The 14,160-nt window shown below is 41.3% G+C and overlaps 1 pseudogene; it reads right to left on the bottom strand.

The window, feature by feature from the left end:
* Positions 1-4,114: 4,114 nt before the first annotated feature.
* On the bottom strand, positions 4,115-5,084 carry LOC114886540 (annotated as a pseudogene).
* Positions 5,085-14,160: the final 9,076 nt, after the last annotated feature.

Raw genomic sequence — 14,160 nt, 5'->3', positions numbered from 1 at the left:
CTATGTAAAATTAGACAACGTCAAATCAGGCCATTCCAACTCAGACCGCATCAAAACTAGTGATTACCTGATCTCCAAGTACCTGTAAACCTGCAGCCTGACACTCACTGCCATCACCCTGGAGCCATCTCTGCTGCCTCCTTCAACCTCCCGTAGACTTAGACAGTGTGAAGACTTAAAAAGTGATACCCCAGGGACTTCTACTTCTGGCCAAGACAGAATAACAGGAAGTAGCATCCACCTGAAGGAACCTAAAATGGACAATATACATAAAACAATAGTTTGCAAGATACTGGATATCAGGCAATGAAGGACAATGAGCCCTGCAGCCTGGGAAACAAATGAGGTGAACCTGGGGTTTCCCCAACTTACTGCCTTGAGAGAGGTTCCCTGCTGCAGGCCAGGGTAGGAGAACCCAGGCAGAATCCAGAGGACACCTTAAGTTAGGGCTGTGGAGCTGAGAGTCCAGGAAGCTCCAGCTAGCTAGAGTTTGAAGACCAGGTATTGGAGGTGAGAGATCTACACAGAGAAAGAACTCCAGAGACATGTAGAGGGCCCTCTGCAAGATTCCAGCTGAGTACTGAGCCCACATGCACGTGAACAAGCTACCTAAAGCTGGGACAGAGCCACCTGGAAAGATCAGAGGTAGCACCACCACCCAGTGTTCACACAGGGCCAAGGAGAGTGACTGTTTCCACCAGCCAGACTAGAAAACTTCAAGATTCACAGGGCGTTGAGTAGAGATTACAGAAGGATCCTGCCTTCATAGTGGGGAATAATTAACCAAATATTATCTATAGTCTAATGTTGGGTTTAGATCATAATTGATCATTAATGGGTGGGGAAAGTACTTTGTTGACTTTATAAAGTAGCACAGGTCAAACTAAGGACGATAATTTATAGAGACAGGAAAAAGAGATGAGCGTGGATGGGGTGGGGAATGGGAGGGCTGGGGAGGGATAAGTCAATTTATTTATCTTAGGTAAACCAGAACTCACTCACCCTCTCCTTCTCTCCAAGGGGTCCCAGCCAAAGAGCCATTGAGCACATTATATGTCAGGCCCCAGAGACAAAGAAAACTAGTGTTGTCCTCAAGGGAGACAGACAACTATGTATATGGATATTTCAGTTCTGTGATGGAAGATAAACAGACAGCTATCATAAAACTATTTAAGCTCTATGACAGAGGGATAAATATCCAGTTGGAATACAAAGCTTTAAGTTTTATGACAGAGGGAAACAGACTCTGCGGGAGCCTAGGGGAAGCCCTTAATTTAGTCTGGCAATTAGCCGACTTTTCCAACAAGCAACAATTACCCCAGTCACCCCCAGTTATCCAAGTAAAGAGATTCTGGAGGAACAGAGATTTCCCAAGATCTCCTGAGAAAGAAGGCCATGAGTTAATCTAAAGTCAGTGATACTGCAACCTGGATAAGGGACTAGCTCCTGGCCTTGACACAACAGGTTGTTATGAAAGGTGAAGTCTGCTGTGCTTTGAAAATTCCCTGTAATGCAATAAACATATCTCATTTTATCAGTTTTATTATTAAAACCGTTGCCACCAATGTGTATTGATTACTTTCTATTTTCCATGTGTTTTCACACCTATTATCCTATTTAATCCCCACAACCACCCAACCAGAGCTACATTATACCTCCTTTTTACAGCATTTAGAGTTTCCAAAAATCAATGAGGTGCAGTAGGCTAAGTAACTTGCCCAAATATTAAAGCTAGTGATCCTAACGTCTATTGCATCTAATTCCAACCCCACAATGTCTCTTTTCCTAATACAGTTATCTACCATGTCTAAAGGAATTTCTTGGCAAGGTTGTGCTGTCTTTGAATTTCATTTGTAAATTTGAACATCATTTGTAAATCAGACACCAGCATAGGAAAATAAATGTCAACTTGTCTGAAGCTTTGTGAAAACACTTTATTAAGAGAAAAAGAGTTGTTTTAATAACAATAAGTCAGGACAGCCACATGTGGCAAAACTGGTGATGCACTGCACAATACGGGAGCACCATTCACGTGGACCATGGTGTGGACAATGTTTCCTAAAGCTGTACAGTGAGACAACCATGAATATGATCATTTCTTGCATATTTACAACACTTTGAAGTCTACAAAGAACATTCATAGGGTTTAAGCTTTACAACATCACTGCTATTGTAGTTTCTCATTATACAGAAGAGGAAACAAAATCCAGAGAGGTTATACAGTATGTCACTTTATGATATTTCCAGGACTTTAACCTTATAAGTCGTACTTCAGTGTTCTTTCTTCTGCTTCAAATGAGCGTACATTGTTCTCTACCTATAATTCTTCAATGTGAACGTTTTTGACCTAACAAATTTCAAGAGCTGAAAGTTAAGTGAGTCTACGTGGGGGGCGGGGAGACCCCTGGGGGGGTGGTGACAGAGTCTTCACAATGTCTCCTATTGCTCTCCTTCACACCCAACCCCCATCCTCGTTCACTGATTCCCCAAAGGGATTAAAAGAAACTCCCTACAATCAAGGACACTTAAACATGTTTAGTAGATTAGCAAGAAAGCCAAGGAAGAGGGGAAGATATGTGATTTGTTACTGAAGCAAATTTAGGGAGATCAGTGCCTCCAGAAGGGTGGGAGGAAAGAAGGGAAGAAGTCACAGAAGCACCTGAAATCCTTGTGGTCAGGATGAAGAAGGTGTGGTCTGCCTATTGAGAAGATAACCACTGTGCTTTTCTATCAGTCCCAGAGACTGAAACATAATCCCAGGCTGAGCCCAAGCCAAGAAACTGGGCCTCTTTGAGTCATGGCTCCCAAATATGGAAATTACTTCAATTTCCTACCTCCATCCTGATATATACACACATTCTTCAATCAGTGCCCAGGAACACAGAAGTTATACCCATCTTGTGTCATATAATCCATACCCAGTGCACAAAGGAAATACTCCCTAAAACACAATAATCACAAACAATGCATACACACACACACACCCTTGTACACATATCTTTTTTTTCACATATCCTTCAGACATTATATTCCACCTGCATATGACTAAAGACATATATATTACATAAATGGATTTCATATCACAAATACGATGCACAACAGATATATGCCCAAAGATAAACACCACACATGCCAAAAGGCACAGCATCCCAACACTACACATTCCACACACTCATGCATATTATATATTCCACATTGTTATGAATATGTAACATTGTACATTTACATATTACAGATATGAAGGAAAAAAGAGGCATCATTCTTATCAGATACACATAAAGATATTGTCCATCATTCTCACATAGATGCACATCACATACCAACTAACAGAGGCCACATAAACATAATAAACGTACAGAGACATTATTTATGAAGTGTATACACACCAGGACACAACTATCACACAGACCAAAACACAACTGGCACATGTTCTATGTACTGACACGCACACACTAAAAATACATACAGTCACATAAACACACATGCTCACAGCCACAACCAGGATAAGCATCACCCTTCAGGAAAAACAGTCTCCAATAGAACCACATAGATGACATTGACATTGGCAGATTCCACATAAATACACTCACATGCATACAGAAAAGTAACATTTCATGTGAGCTGTTTCTTCGTTTGCTACCGTCTTCCTCCCTCCAATTACTATCACCCAAATACCTTCATTAACCCCTAAAAATGGCTGTGTAACCTCTTTGGGGTCCAAGAAAGAAGCTTTATAGCTAACACAGATTCACTGACATGGATACATGGAAGCAAAATAATTAAAATCATATATCAAGACTGGAATGAATCCTAAGGTATGTCATTTACAGCCTTCTCATGTCAGTACTGGGTGTATTTTCTAGTTGGGAGAGAGGAATACAGCAAGGCCACCATAGCAGAGAGACTAGGGTGATCATTCACCAGGATAACCTGTCCAAACTGTCGTAAGTCCTTCTGTATTGACACATTCCTGGAGACAGAAATTCAAGGTCTATTTAAGTAACTGGGAGCAGACATCCCAGTGGGTTGGATGTGCCAGTCACCAAGATGTTCAACAGGACCCAAATCCTGCCATCTTTGGTAGAGACTGAGGACACTGAAGAGATTATCCTGCTCACCTGCCATCCTGTAAGAACGTATGGAGGCCCTGTGAATGAATCTCCTTGGTTTTGGCTCCATAGACTATAGGGTTAACCATGGGTGGTAGTAGTAGATAGATAGATATTAGCCATAATCACACGGAGAAGGGAAGTGGGGCCACCCAGCCTGTGTACCACCGAGAGCCTGATGAGGGGCACATAGAAGACCAGCACAGCACAGAGATGAGAGATGCAGGTGTTGAAAGCCTTGAGTGCTGCCCCCCGAGAGGACAGCCCCAACACTGCCTTCAGAATGAGGATACAGGAGAAGCCAGGGAAGAGAGAGTCAACGTCCATGACCGCGAGGATGATGAAGAGCCTGTACACCACACTGACCGTGGTGTCAGTACAGGACAGCTTCATAATATCTTGGGGCAGACAGAAGGAGTGTGTGACAGTGTGTGTTTGGCAGTACGACAACTGCTTCAGGATGAAGGGCAGGGGGAAGAAGAATACAAATCCTCTGGTCAGGGCAGCTAGTCAGATCTTGGTGACCGTGGTGACCGTAGGCCCTGTGAGCACAGAAGCATGCCGCAGTGGATGGCAGATGGTCACAACGTGGTCAAACGCCATGGCCAGCAGGACAGCTGACTCATGGCTGACAGAGCATGGATAAGGAACAGCTGGGCCAGACAGACGTTGAACTCGGCCCGTCAGGAAGAGGCTGGCCATCTTGGGCATAGTAATGGAGGAGAGGACTAGGTCAATGTTAGAAAGTGCAGCCAGGAAGAGGTACATGGGCTCATGAAGGCACCTTTCCACATGGATGATGAGGACAATGGCCAGGTTGCCCAGGGTGGCCAACACAGTGGGAAAACCAGCCAAAAGTGGACATTAGGTTCCAGGCCCCAGGCCAGGGATGCCCACCAGCAGGAAGTATGCTGGGTAGACCAGAGTTCCATTTGTTGTGGCCATAGCAGGAATCAAGAATCAAGGTTTCTGCATCCCAAGTCCAGGGTCTATGAAAGGGAAAAGGAGAAATCACTCAGTCATGGCTCAGAGGAGAGAAAGGACTTATTAGGAAAGGACACTGAAACAGTGAGGGCAGCAAACAAAGACTAAGTGCTTCTGGTAATTCTGAACTCCAGCCTCCTTCTGCTCTAATACATCCCTGGGGGTCCCGTTAATCTCAGTGTATGAAGCCCACTCAGAACACATGTGCAACAGCTCTTCATTTCCAGAGCTGATGTTTCTGACCACAGACACTGCTCTTGGCTGCTTCCACAACAGAACCGCCAGGCTCGCACAGATCCTTCCAGATCCCAGCTTTTCTAGTGCGTGTTAGGGTTAGGGTCTGTCTGAGTTCAGAGTTTGAGGTTCAATCTGTGGTTGCCTTTAAGACTCACTCTACTCTGATTTTAGGATGGGAAGCAGAAAGTCAGTCTGAGCCTAGATTTCAAGAGATAGGTTTGTGTTTCAGCCTGAGTACCGTTTCTCAAAATTCCTTGATAGAATCATCTGAAGTGGTTATTGAAAACACTCTCTCTCCAAGTCCTACTCCAGGCCCAGAGAATAAGGTTTTCCCGGGAAAGGGTCCAGAAATCTGGTTTAAAAAACAATAAATCCTTTCTCTCCAGGTGATTTTTTTTTTTTTTTTTTAATCAGAAAAATTGGGGAAAAGCTTTCTGGTCTTCTGGGAGTTAGGGAGACAGGAGTGAAGAAAGACTATCATTTCCAGCCCCCAGCAAAGAACGGAATATAGTCTTTCATTGGGATCTCTCAAGGCCCACATGAGAGTCAGTCCCAGATTGTGCTTGGCTGGGCTGTGACATGGAAACCAGATACAGCTGAGACATGAAAAGAAAATCAGTCTGTGTTGTCACCAGTGCTCTGTGGTATCCACAAGCACATCCTCCTTCCTCCACTACCCTCCCTGGGGAGCACAGAACACCCCAAGGTCAATTTCCTTTCTCTACAGAGACCACTCTGTGGTCTCCCCTCCCCTCCCCTTTCCTCCCCACCCTGGGCTAAGCCTGGCACACTCACCAACAATGCTTCCGCCCCAGGCAGCTGCCCTTATATAGCTTCCCTGGGGGCCCTAGGGAGCGTGAGGGATGATGAACAGTGCACTACGCCAGGCTCCCTGGGAGCACCGCCCTGCTCAGGTGCTCAAGTAAATCTGAACCCAGACTCCTACCCCGGGGGCTGCATTCTGCTACTAGTCTAAGGCCACCTTAGGAGACTAGAGGTAAGGGTAATGCAGTGGAGGTGAGGGAGGACCTGCACTGGAAGAAAGGAGCTACTGGAATGGAGGCGTGGGCGCACACCTAAAAGCACACAGACGTGAATACGCCTGCTTACTCTCAGAGGCACTATCCTAGGGGATCCAGCCCTGTGCTCAGGCACTGCCTCTCGCTTCTTGATGCTGCCCCCTTATGGTAATATAGGCGAATTGCAGCCTCGTGGCTACTTGGGCACTGACTGAGGTTGATGAACCAAGGACCTAACTTACCTTGAATGTGAGCTCCTGCCACTGCACTACGGCTGCTCCTTAGCTCACACCCCTCTCCCTAATAAGCCAACTCTTTATCCCTCGGGCTGCTAATAATAGCTCTCCTGCCCCCCACCCCCAAATGAGACAGTGTAGAATGGTTGTTTAAATGTGGGGCTCTATCAGGAAACAGACTTATGTCCAAATCTGGGCTCAATCACATACCATCCTTAGCCTCAGTTTGATGTGAAAAATAAAATGAGATACTAGCAATTCTCCAGCAAATGATTGTGTTCATTATTATTGCTCAAAACAACTGGAAGAGCCAATGAAATAGAAGGAAATCCAGTTGAGATAGTGCTACAACAGCCAAAGGAAGAAAATACATTGAGGGGAAAGAGTGGACAGCAGTGCAGAAGGCTGCTTAGAGATCAAATAGTATGAGGACTGAAAATAAAAAGCCACTGGCTACCTTGGGAAGAACTGTTGGGGTGCGTTGGTAGGAGTGGAGTCCTGAATGCAGCAGAGTGAGGAGTGAGTGAGTTGGGAAGAAATGGAGAAAGTGGATGTAGACCACTATTTTGAGAAGTTTGTACGTGAAGAGAAGGAGTGAAATGGGCAATACATGAAGAATTGATAGCTCTAAGGAGAGTTTTTAAATTTGTATTTTGGAGCTTAAACACAAGTAAATGTCAACAGGATGGAGTTAGTAGAGAGGCTCCCTGTCCTTTATTTCTCATATTCCTAGTGGAGTTCATCAACGCTGTGACCCAGGTAAACCCTCTGTCCTTCCCCCTCTATATAGTGACCATGAGAAATTATAATTGCTCCCATAGCATCACCCAAACAGGCAAAACCAATACCCTGAACTCCAGACATGGTAATGTCTATTGGACATCATTATTTAAGCATCCTTCAGGTACCTCAAACTCAGTGCCTCCAACTAAGTTCATTATCTCTGATCTGCAGTCTATGCCCCCAATCTGTGTTTTTTGTTCCCTGTCACAGAAATGACTCTGTTGCCTCAGCCAGGAAACTAGAAGCCTTCATCTCTGCCTTCTCCCTCTCTCTTACCTCTCTCTGATCCCATCCGATCAGTCACCAAGTTCTCTTTAATTTACATCCTGGATATCTCATGAATCAGATTATTTTTCTCCATCTCCTTTGGCTCCTAACCAAGACAATCTCTTGCCTAGACCATCAGAATAACTTGTTCACTGGTCAGCCTCATTGAAGATCTTTCCTACCAATTCATTGTCCACACGGTGGCCAGTGTGATCTTCCAAACACATATCAGTTCCTAGCGTTTCCCCCTTGACTTTAGAATGAAAAGTTGAAGTTCACACTCCATAACCCAATTCTTAAACCTTCTTGTGCAATCTCAGTGCACATTTCCACCCTATCTTCAACCATTCTACCTCCCTTTTTTTTTTTTTTTTTTTTTTTTGCGATACGCGGGCCTCTCACTGCTGTGGCCTCTCCCGTTGCGAAGCACAGGCTCAGCGGCCATGGCTCACGTGCCCAGCCTCTCCGCGGCACGTGGGATCTTCCCGGACCGGGACGCGAACCCGTGTCCCCTGCATTGGCAGGCGGACTCTCAACCACTGCGCCACCAGGGAAGCCCTCTACCTCCCTTTTTGCATGCCAAGTAGCAGGCACACTGAAATTATCCCCCTGCTTCAATGTGCCATGCTTTCTCTCACCCTTCAGCTTTCGCATATGTTTTTCCCCATGGTAAAAATACTCATCTTACTTCCTGTTTTTATTAATTCTTAGCTTTCAGATATCTGTTTAAACAACCTTCCTTAGGAAGATCTATTCTGGGCCCTAATCTTGATGTAATCACTTTACTTTTTTTTCCCCTTTGTTTCACTTAAAGACTTTAACGTTATGAGATTAATTATTCTTCATAGTTCCAAACAGATCATATCCTCCTATTTTTATAGGGGTGGATGGACGCTGATGTGTACATTTAATAGGGGAGGTTTACATAGACTTCTTTCATTCACTCTTAATACAGAAATTATTGGTCCTCTTATTGATGTTCACTCATAACTCACAATTCAGTTACTTCAATTGAGTCATGTCTAATGGGCCGGTCCCCTTAAATTTTTATTAGTAACATCAAGCACCAAGTTGGCACAATTTTTGAATGAAGATTTTTCATGGGAATTTTTCAAGCATTTTTTCACTTGTTACAGTCACAAGAATAGTATCTTACTGCATAAGGTGAACTTTTAAAATAATAGTATATCCCTATATTTTTGTTTCAATATTTTTCACAAGAAATAAGGAAATAATCATTCAACATAAACAGAGTGTTAAAAGGTCCAGCCAATAATGGAGACTTCTGGCCAGAGATATACTCAAATTCTTGGCTTAGGAGATGCTCAGTTATATGAACTTGCTGATAATAATTCCCCAGCTCCATCTCATGACCCACCAGCTGTCCCTCAATATGGTCCTACACTGGCATTCTTTCAGTTCCTCAAATGAAAGTTCTCTTTTCTTACACCCACTTCCAAGCACTTGCTTTGTCTGGAATAGTCAACCTCTTTGTTTCCCTCCTCTACATATTAAATATTCTTAGATTCCACTCTAGGTACTGTTTCTACAAGGAAATCTTTCCTGTAAGAAAATGTTCTCTTGTTTCCAGGGGTATCCAAATTCCTTTTGCAGAGGAATAATTCCACTGTTTTTTGTTAGGAAACACTGATGGACATGGCCATACAAAGCCACAGACAGCCCTCATGAAAGAGAATATGGCTTTAGAAATGATTCTTTACATTAATAACTTGTATTAAGGCAAGAAAAAGAAATATATAGCATGAGAGTTAGAAAAAAATTATATTGAGTTGGCCAAAAAGTTCGTTTGGGTTTTTCCATAAACTGTTATGGAAAACCCAAACGAACTTTTTGGCCAACCGAATATAATCATTATTTGTGGATTAGTGACTGAATATGTATAAAAATCCAAAAGAATCCATTGATAAATAATTAGAATTAATAAGTACAAAGAGATTGCAAATTACAAAGTCAATATACAAAATTCCACTGTATTTCTTTATAAAATAGACATGGTTTTATTAAAACAGCATTTACAATAGGAGAGAAAAGTCATATATCTAAGAATAAATCCAGTAAAGGATATAGAGAAACTTCTACACAGGAAACCAGAAGGAACCCCTAAGAGAAACTGAAGAAGATCTAAATAATGGAAGAATAAACTATGTTCTTTTACTGGAAAACTCAATAATATTAAGAATTTAATTGAAGAATTTAATTATCTCTCCTAATTTTTCTACAGATTCAATGCAATCTCATTAATATCCTAACAGGTCATTTTGTAGAACTTGATAAGTTTAATTAAAAATTTATAGTGAAATGTAAATTGCTGAAAATAACCACAACACTCTTAAAGAATTGGACCAATGTGGGAAGACTTGCTATATCAAATATCAAGACTTATTATAAAGCTATAGTAATTATGAAAGTGTGATATTGGTGTAAGGTAGAAAATTGGGCCAATGAATAGAAATGAAAGTCCATTTGCTTTATTCATTCATCAGTGGACATTTAGGTGGTTTTCATTTCTTAGCTATTGTAAATAATGCTGCTATGAATGTGGTGGTGCAGATATCTTTTTGAGATAGTATTTTATTTTCTTCAGATATATACCCAGAAGTGGTACTTCTGGATCATATGGTAATTCTATTTCTTTTTTAATCTTTGAGAAACCTCCATGCTGTTTTCCATCGTGGCTGTACTAATGTACATTCCCACTAACAGTACACAAGGGTTTCTTTTCTTCACGTCCTGTCAACACTGATCTCTTGTCTTTTTGATAATAGCCAACCCAATAGATGTAAGGTATAATCTCACTGCATCTCCTTATGACTAGTGATGTTGAGCACCTTTTCATTACTTGTTGTCCATTTGTATATTTTCTTGGGAAAAAATGTCTTTTAAGTCCTTTGCCCAAGTTCTTTTTAATGGGATTGTTTTTGTTTTTTGCTATTGAGTTGTATGAGTTCCTTATATATTTTGGATATTACTCCTCATCAGATAGATGATTTGCAAATATTTTTTCCTGTTCCATAAGTTGTCTTTTTATTTTACTGATTGTTTCTTTTGTTATTATGCCTGTTCAACTCAAACTCAAGTGATAGCAAGGAATATCTTGATCATCACTGTATCCTCAGTGCTAGGATTGCACCTGATATTTCTATCTATCTATCTTGGGACCATACAAGGCTATGTAGCAAAAAGGAAGTCCATTATAAAATAATAACAAGAGGGCTCCCCTGGTGGCGCCGTGGTTTAGAATCCGCCTGCTGATGCAGCGGACACAGGTTTGAGCCCTGGTCTGGGAAGATCCCACATGCTGTGGAGCAGCTAAGCCTGTGCGCCACGACTACCGAGCTTGCGCTCTAGAGCTCACAAGCCACAACAACTGAGCCTGCGTGACACAACTACTAAAGCCCGTGTGCCTAGATCCTGTGCTCCGTAACAAGAGAAGCCACCACAATGAGAAATGACAAGCCCACGCACCGAAACGAAGAGTAGCCTCACTCACCGCAACTAGAGAAAGCTCACGCACAGCAACGAAGACCCAACGCAGCCAAAGAAAGAAGAAGAAGAAAAGATTCAACATTGCACTCAGGAGGGTTCTGGGAATATGGCAACACATCTTCGATTCTAATTTTGTGTGTCAAAAAATTCAAATAAAATAAAATTCAGTAAGAATCTACAATCCTGTCACACAAAAGAGAGAAAAAGTTGTTTCTAAAATTTGGGATTCCTGTGAGTCTGTACAGAGTAAGGTGGAAGGCAACTAACCTACCTTGAAGGAAAGATTTCATGAAACCATGCTGAGAGACCCTCACTTCGGAGCCTCCAGTATTTGGCCCCTGTGGAAAGAGCTCTGCCTCATGTCTCCATGGGTCTTACCTTACTTAAGAGTATGGGCTGGCCAGCTGACCTGTGCCGTTCCTTATAACCTTCCTAAGATGACGCCCAATCTAATGTTCACTGAGGAGGCAGAACTCCATGAGAACCTGCATCAGCTAGGAACAGTGACTTATCAAATCATCTCTCATAACCATGAGCAAACAAAGGAAGCAAGTAATGTGGAAAATATCAGAGCTTGAAGAAAGGGAACAAATATGAGAAAAGAGATCAAATGCCCAGCAGAACTGGGAGAATTTAGAAAAAAAAATCCATAGCATCAGTGAGAGCTGAGAAAATCCTGTTGTGTTAAAACATGAACAGATTGCTACTGAATAAAAGCAATGTGCAAGAAAATAAGAATTATTTGAAATAATAACAATAAAACAGAGTGTGCAAATTTTATGGGGAAATCTTGGTTGGTTCTTAACCAAGAGTGGGAAGAGATAGGAGTATTTTCTTGAATCCCTTAATCCCTAAGGTGTAAAACACAACAATAACAACAACAAAACCAAATCACTGAATAGAAACAGAGTATCCTTTGTCTTTCTGCACAACATTCTAGGAGAATCTCTTGAGTTGGCCACGCACAAATCTTTGCTTTTTCAGCAAATATACAGACTTGGGCAAGAAAAAGTAAGAGACATGGAGGGGAAAATACAGGCATTCCAGAAGGAAAGGAAGGAGGGGATGGAGCAGATGGAGTAAAATCAACAATCAAGGAAATAACTAGGAGAAAATTTCCAAAAGCCCAAAACCTGTCTTAAGATATAACATGCTCACTCATTCATAAAATAAAAGATGTATACTTAATTTCAGATGAAATTTCTGAATTCCAATAAAAAATAAACTATCCTGTATGCATCTAGACAGATATGCCTACAAAGTAATGCCAAAATATACCAGCTAGCATGTAAGCTCCACAAAAGCATTTTTCTGTTTTGTTCACTGATATATTTCGATCACTTGAAAGAGTGCCTGTTACATAGCAGGCACTCGATAAATATTCATGGATGAATTTGCTGGCATTAAGGAATCAATCTCTACCTGAGGTCATGAAAATATTCTTTTAAATTACTTTGGGAAGTTTAATTGCTTTGTCTTTTATAGTTATATCTACAATCCATATGTGAGTGATATGAGGTTAGGGTTCATGTTTCATTCTTTTCCATATGGATATTTGGTGTCTCCAGTACCATTTATTAAAAATATCCTTCTTTCCTCATTGCTCTATAGTACTACCTTTGTCATAGAACAACTGGCCATATATGAACGGGTGTGCTTCTGGGCTTTTTTTTTTCTATTCATTGGCCCAGTGGTACCCTGCACCAATATCACACTTTCATAATTACTATGATAACATGGAGAAATTATTTAAGAATTGTCTTAGCAAATAATCTGACTTGTCTTAGTGTGGGTGTCCCAGAAACAAACTGGAAACATGGATCTGATTTCAAGTAGCTTATCTGGGAGGTGATCCCAGGATGAAATATTAGGAGTGTTGAGAAGTGAGAAATGGAAGGAAAGGAAGTCAATAAAGTGTGTATTATCAAGCAGGTTATCACCATGGGAAGCTGGGACTCCATTCTCTGCCACTCCTCTCCCTTAGCACAGATAGAGCTCATCCCACAGTTAGCCACTCAACTTGTTGTCCTGGTCCATCTTGGATTCAGGCAGAGGGTTGGAATCTGTAGTTACAGTCATGGGCTATATCCAAGACAGAGCCTCACCTGGACACAGCTGTCTGCCTCTCACAGCAAACAAAGCACCCTGATGGAGGCCAGGAAGAAGAGCTGCTGTGCTTGTGCACTGCACTGATCTATCTTCAAAAGTGCTCTATCCAGCTTTCTCCTCAGGAACACAAACCCCTGCCCCCAGGAATACTGAGGTGCCCTTTTGCCAGGGCCCTTGAGAGTCAATCTTAGTTATGGACAAATTGCCAAGTTACAAATGAAAAAGATCTCCCCTTTAACTGCTTTAACTTCACAGAAGCTCCAGAGAAGTGCGATCGACCCTTGAACAACACAGGTTTGAATTGTGTGGGTCCACTTATATGCAAATGTTTTTCAATAAATATATCAGAAAATGTTTTGGAGATTTGCAACAATTTGAAAAATCTCACAGATGAACCATGTAGCCTGGAAATATTGAAAAAGTAAGAAAAAGTTAGGTATGTCATGAATGCATAAATTATATGTAGATACTAGTCTATCCTTACATAGGCATAAGGTGAGTGATATTTAATATAAAATTAATGTGTTAATTTTCTTACTGATTTACAACTTTGCTTTCAAAGAATTACATTATCATACAATATACCTGTCTGTCTCATAAAGGGAGAAGTTGTATATCAGCCTATCATCACATTTAAGTTGCTTTTTAAAAAATGAAAGTGTTTCCAATACTATATTATTAATATGACTATAATACTGTAAGCCATAAAAATTTTATAATGATTCCTTCATTAGTGTATAGGCTAGGCTATGGTGAAGCAATCATATCAATTATACTAGGCTACCACAAAGCAATCATATTGCTGCTTCTTTGTTATCAATGCATGAATTATTATAACTACAAATATTAATTTCTTTTTCACATTATCTTTTCATTTTTTATGTCTAGTGTTAATAATATCTATAACAT

Source organism: Monodon monoceros, unplaced genomic scaffold, assembly GCF_005190385.1.
Source record: "Monodon monoceros isolate NGI ecotype Baffin Bay Population unplaced genomic scaffold, NGI_Narwhal_1 Super_Scaffold_7, whole genome shotgun sequence".
In the NCBI taxonomy this organism is placed as follows: domain Eukaryota; kingdom Metazoa; phylum Chordata; class Mammalia; order Artiodactyla; family Monodontidae; genus Monodon; species Monodon monoceros.
This window is presented reverse-complemented; position numbering and strand designations above follow the sequence as displayed.